This window comes from Rhipicephalus microplus, unplaced genomic scaffold (assembly GCF_043290135.1).
Source record: "Rhipicephalus microplus isolate Deutch F79 unplaced genomic scaffold, USDA_Rmic scaffold_588, whole genome shotgun sequence".
Lineage (NCBI taxonomy): Eukaryota > Metazoa > Arthropoda > Arachnida > Ixodida > Ixodidae > Rhipicephalus > Rhipicephalus microplus.
The window spans coordinates 5001-17500 of NW_027465147.1; the positions used below are offsets into that span (position 1 = coordinate 5001).

Consider the following 12500-nt stretch of genomic DNA (forward strand, 5'->3'; position numbering starts at 1 on the left):
CTCGTGTTTACCGTGCGTTAAAGTTGCGCGTCCGTGGCTCTCGCAGCTCTTGCGCGCCCGGTCGCAGAGAGGAGTACGCAACCTCGACCGCACTTTCCCTGCAGGCTTCCTTCCGACTCGAAGTCCTGCGGCGGTCTCAACGAGGTGCCACATCCTCAATGCAGTCGGTCGCCCCCGTTTCGGTTGGGCTCTGGCACGACGGTCGCCACCGTCTCGCCCTTGAGTGGCCGCTGTTGGCGCTCGCTGTGAGGTGTTCAGCGTGCTGTCCGTGTTGCCGACGCGGTCAAAACGAGTCGACGGCTCACGTTCCCTTGTGCGCCGAAGGCTCTCTTGATATGTGATCCGACCCTCAGACAGACGAAGCCAAGGGAAGACCCAAGGCCGCAATGTGCGTTCAAAGAATCAGTGCTCAGTGTGTCCTGCAATTCACACCAAGTCTCGCAGCTGGCTGCGTTCTTCATCGACCCGAGAACCGAGTGATCCACCGCTTAGAGTCGTGAAAAAGTGTTTGTTCAATTCCGTACAGTCAAAACCAAACGTTTCTGGCACTCGGCCAAACAGTGGCCAAGAAGGGCGCTTTTCAGCGCACGCTTGGACTCCAAAACTCTGCCGCGCCTTTTTCGGCTGCCGCAAATCGAGCAAACGGTGTGTTTCGGACGGCGTTTCGCTTCCGCTACTTGCGAGTGCTTTCGTGGTCCACCCCTCTATAAATACTCGGGAGGCGTCGAAGCCGGTTCTCCAAGCCGGACCCGTAGGTATCGTTGTGTGCTCGCTCTCATTGGCCCGCCTAACCAGAAAATGCCTGCGGTACACCCATTTGGATAAGAGTGCACGCAGATGCGGGCCTCGACGGCTACACATTTCCTCGGGCGGCCGCCTCCCGGCCTCCGTGGAGCGCGGGATGCACGGTCCCATCGACAAGCCTCTCCCGTTTTTACCGTGGCGTCGCGGTTCACCACGGCGGGCGGGTCGGTCTCCTCCGCATAAAAAGGGGGACCCCCGCTTTTTGTTCCACGAAATCGCACAAGCTTTTTTCGCATCCACGGTTTGCCACCGCACACCAAAATGCCGATCCGGCTGCCTACTTTAGCCAACAGGTGGAGCCAGGCGCGCCGTACTTGCGCGGCACTTCCCACGTCCACCGAAGTCGGTGCCAAGGACCACTTTCGGCGCCGGAGCCGCGTACGAGCCTACTCGAGGCGGAAGAACGAAGCCAGCAAGGGCCTGGCCGCAAGTGCGTTCAATTGTCGGGACGTCCAAGTCCCTCGTTCTTCCGTGCTTCCTCTTTCGGCAAGTCGTTGCGGCACCTTCCCAAAGCGCGCAGACCCGCTAATCGCGACGAGCGCGACGTGGCCGTGCCGCCTTTCCCTCGGCAGCAAGCAAAACGCCTGGCAACGTCGACGCTCCCCTAACCGCGATCTCGCACCGTGTTTCGTGTGGCGAATTCAAAAGCCGGCCGGCGCTGCTGCAACCATTACGGTCGGTACGCATACGCCGCGGAGGGCGGGACGGTCATCGGAGCGTGCGGTTCCTCCATCGAGTACTGCGCACCTCGGCCGTCGCATCGCCGTGCCATGACCGGCCGCGCGTCAACGCGAACCGGTGCCAGCGAGATCCCTCGCCTGCAAGAACCGACCGGCAGCCTCCGTCACCCGAGGACGCGGAGGCGCTTGCCGCGGACGGCGGGACGGTATGCACTGGTGCACAGCGGACCCGTCACATCGCCAGTTCCTTGACCGACCGCCGACGCTTGTGCCGTTCCTCTCGTACTTGGCAGTCGCCGCGCGATTGTCGGGTCTCGTTCTTGCACGCTCGAACGGTCGGGAGGGCACTCGGCTGGCGTTTCGGGAACGCGCAGCCTCGCCTTCTACCGACGTAACCACGACTCGCCGTTCGCGCTCCGCCGCTCCTGTTTACAGTACTAGGCGGTCCCGCAGCGGTCGGGTCGCGCATTTCGAGCGCTTCGAGCCACGGTGCAGTGGCGGGTCGAAAGCCGACCTATGAGTGCGTTGCGCCGTTTGTACCCGCGTCCGCCACCTGGCCGACCGTCCAAGGTCGCGGTGTTGGCGTCCGCTGGGCGCAACAATTTGTCACGGGGTGCCGCTCCACATTCAGGCAGCCCCGTGGGGAAAAGCCGACCCCGCGTCCAAACGGGGTCAGCGGCAGAAAGTGTCGGGCGCAGACGCAGCTGAGGCGCTCACCCTTCACAATCCGTTAATGATCCTTCCGCAGGTTCACCTACGGAAACCTTGTTACGACTTTTACTTCCTCTAAATGATCAAGTTTGGTCATCTTTCCAACAGACCGGCGCAACCGAAAGGCCGCGCCGGACATCGGTCCGAAGACCTCACTAAATCATTCAATCGGTAGTAGCGACGGGCGGTGTGTACAAAGGGCAGGGACGTAATCAACGCGAGCTTATGACTCGCGCTTACTGGGAATTCCTCGTTCAAGGGGAACAATTGCAAGCCCCTATCCCAATCACGAAAGAAGTTCCACGGGTTACCCAGTCTTTTCAGACAGGGATAAAGACACGCTGCTTCCTTCAGTGTAGCGCGCGTGCGGCCCCGGACATCTAAGGGCATCACAGACCTGTTATTGCTCTGTTTCGTGCGGCTAGGAGCCGCTTGTCCCTCTAAGAAGGTTGTAAGGTGCTGGGAACCCCGCACCTATTTAATAGGCTAGAGTCTCGTTCGTTATCGGAATTAACCAGACAAATCGCTCCACCAACTAAGAACGGCCATGCACCACCATCCACCGAATCAAGAAAGAGCTCTCAATCTGTCAATCCTCCCAGTGTCCGGGCCGGGTAAGTTTTCCCGTGTTGAGTCAAATTAAGCCGCAGGCTCCACTCCTGGTGGTGCCCTTCCGTCAATTCCTTTAAGTTTCAGCTTTGCAACCATACTTCCCCCGGAACCCAAATACTTTGGTTTCCCGGAAGCTGCCCGCCGAGTCATTTGAGTAACTCAGGCGGATCGCTGGTTGGCATCGTTTATGGTCAGAACTAGGGCGGTATCTGATCGCCTTCGAACCTCTGACTTTCGTTCTTGATCAATGAAAACATTCTTGGCAAATGCTTTCGCAGTAGTTCGTCTTGCGACGGTCCAAGAATTTCACCTCTAGCGCCGCAATACGAATGCCCCCGTCCGTCCCTCTTAATCATTACCTCGTATTCCAAAAACCAACAGAACAGAAACGAGGTCTTGTTCTATTATTCCATGCAAGTTTATTCAGGCGACTCGCCTGCGTTGAGCACTCTAATTTTTTCAAAGTAAAAGCACCGGCCATCTCGAGGCACACAATGAAGTGCACCAAGAAAGAACCGGCATGATGTTCAGTCCGAGCCGTCGCATCGGGTAGATGCACTACTCGTCTGGAACTGAGATCCAACTACGAGCTTTTTAACCGCAGCAGCTTTAGTATACGCTATTGGAGCTGGAATTACCGCGGCTGCTGGCACCAGACTTGCCCTCCAATTGATCCTCGTTAAAGGATTTAGAGTGTACTCATTTCAATTACGGGGCCTCAAAAGAGTCCCGTATTGTTATTTTTCGTCACTACCTCCCCGTGCCGGGAGTGGGTAATTTGCGCGCCTGCTGCCTTCCTTGGATGTGGTAGCCGTTTCTCAGGCTCCCTCTCCGGAATCGAACCCTGATTCTCCGTTACCCGTAACAACCATGGTAAGCAAGTAACCTACCATCGAAAGTTGATAAGGCAGACACTTGAAAGAAACGTCGCCGGCTCGTGGCCATGCGATCAGCACAAAGTTATCCAGAGTCACCACACAATACGGGCCGAAACCCGATCGATCTTGGTCTAATAAAAGCACCCGTTACCCAAAGGGCTCCAGGCTCACTGCATGTATTAGCTCTAGAATTGCCACAGTTATCCAAGTAGGAAGAAACGATCTAAGGAACCATAACTGATTTAATGAGCCATTCGCGGTTTCGCCTTATTTCGGCATGTACTTAGACATGCATGGCTTAATCTTTGAGACAAGCATATGATTACTGGCAGGATCAACCAGGTAATCGTTCGACTGCGCGTCCGTCCTCGCCCTCGGCGGGCCGGACGCAGTCTGTGTGCGGCGGAGGCCACCTTCAGGCGCCCCAACACGCTTATTTTGCACTCCGAGATGACGGCGTTCGAGCTCGCTACGGCACAACCTTCCCGAAAGACGAGTGGGAGCCGTGCGGCAAGAAGCACGTTCATGCTCGCTCTTTTTCGTTGCATCGACTCGGTCGCGCCGTGCGGGTTGCCCAAGCCCGCTGCACTGTCGGTGGACCGGCCGGAACTAGCAACGGAGCCGAGACTGCAAAGCCGCCAGACGACGGGTCACGCCCGCGTCTTCGGCGCTTTCGCATCTGAATCGCCCGAGGACGACACGGAACACACCTCGATATCGTGGTAAAACGGCACCGTCCGACAACCAGCCCCTAACGCATCAAGCGGATGAGGCTGCAGACGACTGCCGTGGATTCCCCTGGAGCAGACCCGAGGACACGCTTGACGAGGCCGAAGCCCGCCGCATATCAGACACCCGGTCGCTTTCGCGTACGCCGCTCACGAGAACCCCCACATAATAGCAGCGATAAGTACCCAGACCTCCTTGGGCCCTAATACGAGCGTACTCGAGAAAATTTCACCGCGGGTGTGCCCCGAAACGTGTGGCATGTTGAGCGTGCCACAAGTCTACGTCGCTCTCAAACCCGCCGAGGTCGTAGAATTTGCGACCCTACTCACGAAATTCCCACCGAGGATACGGCCGCAAACGTACCGCACCTTGGGTAGGCCACGAGTTTGTGCAACACTACGCTGACGGCACAGCACCGAGGTCGTGCGCGCACGCACGGGAAAATTCCGCCGCGGTTTCTGCCGAAAACGTGAGGCACCACGACTCTCCGCAAGTTCGCGTCGACTGCGAAAGACCGAAGTCGTGAACGACGTGTCCGCTACTCGCCGCCGACACGCTGGACACCAAACGTACAACGACTCGACGGCGTCGTAGAGGCCCACGACGCGGTTTTCCTTAACGACGTCTCGGCGTGGCACCGACAGGTTAGAACGGCCGACCAACGTTCCCTGTCCGCCGTTCGGCTCAGTCGAAGGGCTCGGCGACTTCGGCAACGCTGCGAAGCCGCACGGTGACGCACGCCATGTCCCCATTTTTTTTTTTCTTTCTGCGTCTGCCGGGGTGCCCCTATAATAGCAGCGATAAGCACCCAGACCGCCGTGGGTCGCTCGCCCCGGCTGACGTGGTTTTTCGTACTCCTGCGGCGGTCGCCGTCAAGCACGTCCAAATACGCTACTTTCGTGGGCGCATTCACGCTCTTTCGCTTCGCCGGAGTGCCAGCACTCACTCTGCCAAAAACGGCGAACATCCGAGCGGCGGTTCCCACTTTTGCGTCGGCGTCGCAAACCCCGCCCCGGCAGACGAGGTTTGCCGTACTCGTGCGACGGTGGCCGGCGGGCACGTCGAAAGACGCCGATATCGTGCGCGAATTGGCGCACCTTGGCTTCACCGGAGTGCCGCCACTGACTCCTCCAAAAACGGCGAAGATCCGAGCGGCGCTTCCCACTTTCGCATCGGCGTCCCGAACTCCGCCCCGGCTGACGCGGTTTACCGTACTCGTGCGACGGTCGCCGGCGAGCACGTGGAAAGACGCCGATATCGTGCCCGAATCGGCTCCGTTCGGCTTCGCCGGAGTGCCAGCACTGGCTCGGCGAAAGACGACGAACATCCGAGCGACGGTTCTCACTATTGCGTACGCGTCGCAAACCCCGCCCCGGCAGACGCACTTTGCCGTACTCGTGCGACGGTCGCCGGCGAGCACGTAGAAAGACGCCGATATCGTGCCGGAATCGGCCCCGTTTGGCTTCGCCGGAGTGCCAGCACTCACTCGGCCACAAACGGCGAACATCCGAGCGGCGGTTCCCACTTAGCCGTCGGCGTCCCGAACTCCGCCCCGGCAGACGCGGTTGCCGAGCTCGTGCGACTAGCGACCGCGAAGCCGTCTCGCGACGCCGCTTTCGTGCGCGGCTCCCACTGCGACCTGGGTCACCCGAGGTCGACGAGCAAAAAAGAATGTCGAAAAAAATTTTTTTTTTTTTTGCGTCTGCCGGGGTGCCCCTATAATAGCAGCGATAAGCACCCAGACCGCCATGGGTCGCTCGCCCCGGCTGACGTGGTTTTTCGTTTTCCTGCGGTGGTCGTCGTCAAGCACGTCCAAACACGCCACTTTCGTGGGCGCATTCGCGCTCTTTCGCTTCGCCGGAGTGCCAGCACTCACTCTGCCAAAAACGGCGAACATCCGAGCGGCGGTTCCCACTTTTGCGTCGGCGTCGCAAACCCCGCCCCGGCAGACGAGGTTTGCCGTACTCGTGCGACGGTGGCCGGCGGGCACGTCGAAAGACGCCGATATCGTGCGCGAATTGGCGCACCTTGGCTTCACCGGAGTGCCGCCACTGACTCCTCCAAAAACGGCGAAGATCCGAGCGGCGCTTCCCACTTTCGCATCGGCGTCCCGAACTCCGCCCCGGCTGACGCGGTTTACCGTACTCGTGCGACGGTCGCCGGCGAGCACGTGGAAAGACGCCGATATCGTGCCCGAATCGGCTCCGTTCGGCTTCGCCGGATTGCCAGCACTGGCTCGGCGAAAGACGACGAACATCCGAGCGACGGTTCTCACTATTGCGTACGCGTCGCAAACCCCGCCCCGGCAGACGCACTTTGCCGTACTCGTGCGACGGTCGCCGGCGAGCACGTAGAAAGACGCCGATATCGTGCCGGAATCGGCCCCGTTTGGCTTCGCCGGAGTGCCAGCACTCACTCGGCCACAAACGGCGAACATCCGAGCGGCGGTTCCCACTTAGCCGTCGGCGTCCCGAACTCCGCCCCGGCAGACGCGGTTGCCGAGCTCGTGCGACTAGCGACCGCGAAGCCGTCTCGCGACGCCGCTTTCGTGCGCGGCTCCCACTGCGACCTGGGTCACCCGAGGTCGACGAGCAAAAAAGAATGTCGAAAAAAATTTTTTTTTTTTTTTTTGCGTCTGCCGGGGTGCCCCTATAATAGCAGCGATAAGCACCCAGACCGCCATGGGTCGCTCGCCCCGGCTGACGTGGTTTTTCGTTTTCCTGCGGTGGTCGTCGTCAAGCACGTCCAAACACGCCACTTTCGTGGGCGCATTCGCGCTCTTTCGCTTCGCCGGAGTGCCAGCACTCACTCTGCCAAAAACGGCGAACATCCTAGTGGCGGTTCCCACTTTTGCGTCGGCGTCGCCAACCCCGCCCCGGCATACGCGGTTTGCCGTACTCGTGCGGCGGTGGCCGGCGGGCACGTCGAAAGACACCGATATCGTGCGCGAGTCGATGCTTCTTGGTCTCGCAGGAGGGCCGCCACTCACTCCTGCAAAAACGGCGAAGATCCGAGCGGCGCTTCCCACTTTTTCGTCGGCGTCGCAAACCTCGCCCCGGCAGACGCGCTTTGCCGTACTCGTGCGACGGTCGCCGGCGAGCACGTCGAAATACGCCGATATCGTGCCCGAATCGGCCCCGTTTCGCTTCGCCGGAGTGCCAGCACTCGCTCGGCCAAAGACGACGAACATCCGAGCGACGGTTCCCACTATTGCGTACGCGTCGCGAACCCCGCCCCGGCAGACGCGGTTTGCCGTACTCGTGCGGCGGTGGCCGGCGGGCACGTCGAAAGACGCCGATATCGTGCACGAATTGGCGCTCCTTGGCTTCACCGGAGTGCCAGCACTCACTCGGCCAAAAACGGCGAACATCCGAGCAGCGGTACCCACTTAGCCGTCGGCATCCCGAACTCCGCGCCGGCTGACGCGGTTGCCGAGCTCGTGCGACTAGCGACCGCGAACGCGTCTCGCGACGCCGCTTTCGTGCGCGGCTCCCATTGCGACCTGGGTTACCCGAGCTCGACCAGCAAAAAAGAAGGTCGAAAATTTTTTTTTTTTTTTCTGCGTCTGCCGGGGTGCCCCTATAATAGCAGCGATAAGCACCCAGACCGCCGTGTGTCGCTCGCCCCGGCTGACGTGGTTTTTCGTACTCCTGCAGCGGTCGCCGTCACGCACGTCCAAATACGCCACTTTCGTGGGCGCATTCGCGCTCTTTCGCGTCGCCGGAGTGCCAGCACTCACTCTGCCAAAAACGGCCAACATCCGAGCGGCGGTTCCCACTTTTGCGTCGGCGTCGTAAACCCCGCCCCGGCAGACGCGGTTTGCCCTACTCGTGCGACGGTCGCCGGCGAGCGCGTCGAAAGACGCCGATATCGTGCGCTAATTGGCGCTCCCTGGCTTCTCCGGAGTGCCGCCACTCACTCCTCCAAAAACGGCGAAGATCCGAGCGGCGTTCTCCACTTTCGCATCGGCGTCCCGAACTCCGCCCGGGCTGACGCGGTTTACCGTACTCGTGCGACGGTCGCCGGCGGGCACGTCGAAAGACGCCGATATCGTGCCGTAATCGGCCCCGTTTGGCTTCGCCCGTGTGCCAGCACTCACTCGGCCAAAAACGGCGAACATCCGAGCAGCGTTTCCCACTTTCGCATCGGCGTCCCGAAGCCCGCCCCGGCAGACGCGGTTTGCCCTACTCGAGCGACGGTCGCCGGCGATCACGTCGAAAGGCGCCGAATTCGTGCACGAATCGATGCTTCTTGGTCTCGCAGGAGGGCCGCCACTCACTCCTGCAAAAACGGCGAAGATCCGAGTTGCGCTTCCCACTTTTTCGTCGGCGTCCCGAACTACGCCCCGGCTGACGCGGTTTACCGTACTCGTGCGACGGTCGCCGGCGGGCACTTCAAAATACGCCGATTTCGTGGGCGCATTCACGCTGTTTCGCTTCCCCGGAGTGCCAACACTCACTCTGCCGAAAGCGGCGATCATCCGAGCGGCGGTTCCCACTTTTGCGTCGGCTTCGCAAACGGCGCCCCGGCAGACGCGCTCGTGCGACGTACTCGTGCGACGGTCGCCGGCGAGCACGTCGAAAGACGCCGATATCGTGCTCGAATCGACCCCGTTTCGCTTCGCCGGAGTGCTGCCAGTCACGGCGCAGAAAACGGCGAACAAGTGTTTTTTTTTTTTTTTTCCTAGAATTTGTGTTATAGAAGGCACATTTGATATCGGACGATAATTTTCAACTTTATCACGCGCACCGATTTTCGTGTAGAGGTTTGCAAGTTTATGGGAATTTCTCCACTTGGAATAATGCGATTTAGTAGTACTACGAGAACTTCATGGATGTACTCAAGGGTACGGGGCAAGTCAGTTACGTCAACACCTGCAGATTTTTTACACTTCAAACTGAAAATTGTTGGTTGTGAGTCCTCGTGTGATATTAAAGGCCGATTCGCTAACACATAGAACAAAGAAAGAAAGGAAGAAAAAACGCCCGCGCTCGCTCAAGAAACCTGGGTTCGCAACAAGTGGCAACAACAAGCAACCGAGCGAGTGCGCCAAAACCCGTGGCGGCCGAACAAACGCGAAGTCCCAACCGCGTCAGCCGGGGCGGCACGGGACAGGAAAAATCACTTCAGCCGGGGCGGCGGGGCACCGAATAAACCTCGTCACCTCGTCGCAGGATAAAAGAGGAAACAAAAAGTCTAAACAGCGTCTGCTGGAGCGAATGCGTAATAAAACAACAACAACAACAAAAAAAAAAAACACCCGCGCTCAAGAAGTCTGCAATCACCACAAAAGGCGACTGTGACCGAGCAGCGTCAGCCGGGGCCGTGCGGAAACGGAAAAACCGCGACTACCGGGGCGTCGAGGCACCGAAAAATCCACTTCAGCCGCGGCGAAAAAAAAAAACAAAAAGAAAGACGGAGGGGGGGGGGGGAACCACGTCTGCCGGGGCGAAGGAAAAAAAAAAAACGCGTCTGCCGGGGCGAGCCCGGGTGCGGCACCACCGGGAAAACTGTGGCAAACAGACATGGCGATCGAGTGAGTGGGCCGCCAGCCAGGCTCAGCCAAAAAGTGCAAAGTCCGAACTGCGTCAGCCGGGGCGGCAAAAACCACGTCAGCCGGGGCGGCGCAAAAAACCGCGTCTGCCGGGGCGGCACGAAACCGCGTCAGCCGGGGCGGCGCGAAAACTGCGTCAGCCGGGGCGAAAGAAAAAAAAAAAAAAAACGCGTCTGCCGGGGCGAGCCCGGGTGCGGCACCACCGGGAAAACTGTGGCAAACAGACATGGCGATCGAGTGAGTGGGCCGCCAGCCAGGCACAGCCGAAAAGTGCAAAGTCCGAACCGTGTCAGCCGGGGCGGCAAAAAACCGCGTCAGCCGGGGCGGCGCAAAAAACCGCGTCTGCCGGGGCGGCACGAAACCGCGTCTGCCGGGGCGGCGCGAAAACTGCGTCAGCCGGGGCGAGCCCGGGTGCGGCACCACCGGGAAAACTGTGGCAAACAGACATGGCGATCGAGTGAGTGGGCCGCCAGCCAGGCTCAGCCAAAAAGTGCCAAGTCCGAACTGCGTCAGCCGGGGCGGCAAAAAACCGCGTCAGCCGGGGCGGCGCAAAAAACCGCGTCTGCCGGGGCGGCGCGAAAACCGCGTCTGCCGGGGCGGCGCGAAAACTGCGTCAGCCGGGGCGAAAGAAAAAAAAAAACGCGTCTGCCGGGGCGAGCCCGGGTGCGGCACCACCGGGAAAACTGTGGCAAACAGACATGGCGATCGAGTGAGTGGGCCGCCAGCAAGGCTCAGCCAAAAAGTGCTAAGTCCGAACTGCGTCAGCTGGGGCGGCAAAAAACCGCGTCTGCCGGGGCGGCACGAAACCGCGTCAGCCGGGGCGGCGCGAAAACCGCGTCTGCCGGGGCGGCACGAAACCGCGTCAGCCGGGGCGGCGCGAAAACTGCGTCAGCCGGGGCGAGCCCGGGTGCGGCACCACCGGGAAAACTGTGGCAAACAGACATGGCGATCGAGTGAGTGGGCCGCCAGCCAGGCACAGCCGAAAAGTGCTAAGTCCGAACTGCGTCAGCCGGGGCGGCAAAAACCGCGTCAGCCGGGGCGGCGCGAAAACCGCGTCTGCCGGGGCGGCACGAAACCGCGTCAGCCGGGGCGGCGCGAAAACTGCGTCAGCCGGGGCGAGCCCGGGTGCGGCACCACCGGGAAAACTGTGGCTAACAGACATGGCGATCGAGTGAGTGGGCCACCAGCCAGGCTCAGCCAAAAAGTGCTAAGTCCGAACTGCGTCAGCCGGGGCGGCAAAAACCGCGTCAGCCGGGGCGGCGCAAAAAACCGCGTCTGCCGGGGCGGCACGAAACCGCGTCAGCCGGGGCGGCGCGAAAACTGCGTCAGCCGGGGCGAAAGAAAAAAAAAAAAACGCGTCTGCCGGGGCGAGCCCGGGTGCGGCACCACCGGGAAAACTGTGGCAAACAGACATGGCGATCGAGTGAGTGGGCCGCCAGCCAGGCACAGCCGAAAAGTGCCAAGTCCGAACTGCGTCAGCCGGGGCGGCAAAAAACCGCGTCAGCCGGGGCGGCGCAAAAAACCGCGTCTGCCGGGGCGGCACGAAACCGCGTCAGCCGGGGCGGCGCGAAAACTGCGTCAGCCGGGGCGAGCCCGGGTGCGGCACCACCGGGAAAACTGTGGCAAACAGACATGGCGATCGAGTGAGTGGGCCGCCAGCCAGGCTCAGCCAAAAAGTGCCAAGTCCGAACTGCGTCAGCCGGGGCGGCGCAAAAAACCGCGTCTGCCGGGGCGGCGCGAAAACCGCGTCTGCCGGGGCGGCGCGAAAACTGCGTCAGCCGGGGCGAAAGAAAAAAAAAACGCGTCTGCCAGGGCGGCAAAAAACCGCGTCTGCCGGGGCGGCACGAAACCGCGTCAGCCGGGGCGGCGCGAAAACCGCGTCTGCCGGGGCGGCACGAAACCGCGTCAGCCGGGGCGAGCCCGGGTGCGGCACCACCGGGAAAACTGTGGCAAACAGACATGGCGATCGAGTGAGTGGGCCGCCAGCCAGGCACAGCCGAAAAGTGCTAAGTCCGAACTGCGTCAGCCGGGGCGGCAAAAACCGCGTCAGCCGGGGCGGCGCAAAAACCGCGTCTGCCGGGGCGAATGCAAAAAAAACAAAGAAAAAAGCCCGCGCTTAATCAAAAGAAAACAAAGAAAAAAGCTTGCGCTTAATCAAAAGAAAACAAACAAAAAAAGTTCGCGCTTAAGCCTGGCGGTGGAACCACCGGGGCAAACAGACCTGGCGATCGAGTGAGTGGGCCGCCAGCCGGGGTGAGCCAAAAAGTGCAAAGTCGGAACCGCGTCAGCCGGGGCGGCGCGAAAACCGCGTCAGCCGGGGCGGCGCAAAAACTGCGTCAGCCGGGGCGGCACGGAAAAACGAAAACCGCGTCAGCCGGGGCGGCACGGAAAAACGAAAACCACGTCAGCCGGGGCGACATCAAAATGAGGAAAAAAAAAAAAAACTGCCTTAGGACACCTGCGTACACTTTCATGCGTTTGGGCATATCTCTCTGTAACACGCGCGCCCCTCGTTACGCGCGGCACTCTGTT

General features: G+C 60.5%; 2 non-coding genes across 2 annotated transcripts; both read right to left on the reverse strand.

Annotated features, from left to right (window-relative positions):
- Positions 1–343: 343 nt before the first annotated feature.
- Positions 344–496, reverse strand: LOC142795226 (5.8S ribosomal RNA). Its single transcript, XR_012892869.1, has one exon. It is a non-coding gene; the product is annotated as a 5.8S ribosomal RNA (ribosomal RNA).
- A 1719-nt stretch (positions 497–2215) lies between these two features.
- LOC142795233 (small subunit ribosomal RNA) lies at positions 2216–4030 on the reverse strand. The gene has a single exon (XR_012892875.1). It is a non-coding gene; the product is annotated as a small subunit ribosomal RNA (ribosomal RNA).
- Between the last annotated feature and the right edge of the window lie 8470 nt (positions 4031–12500).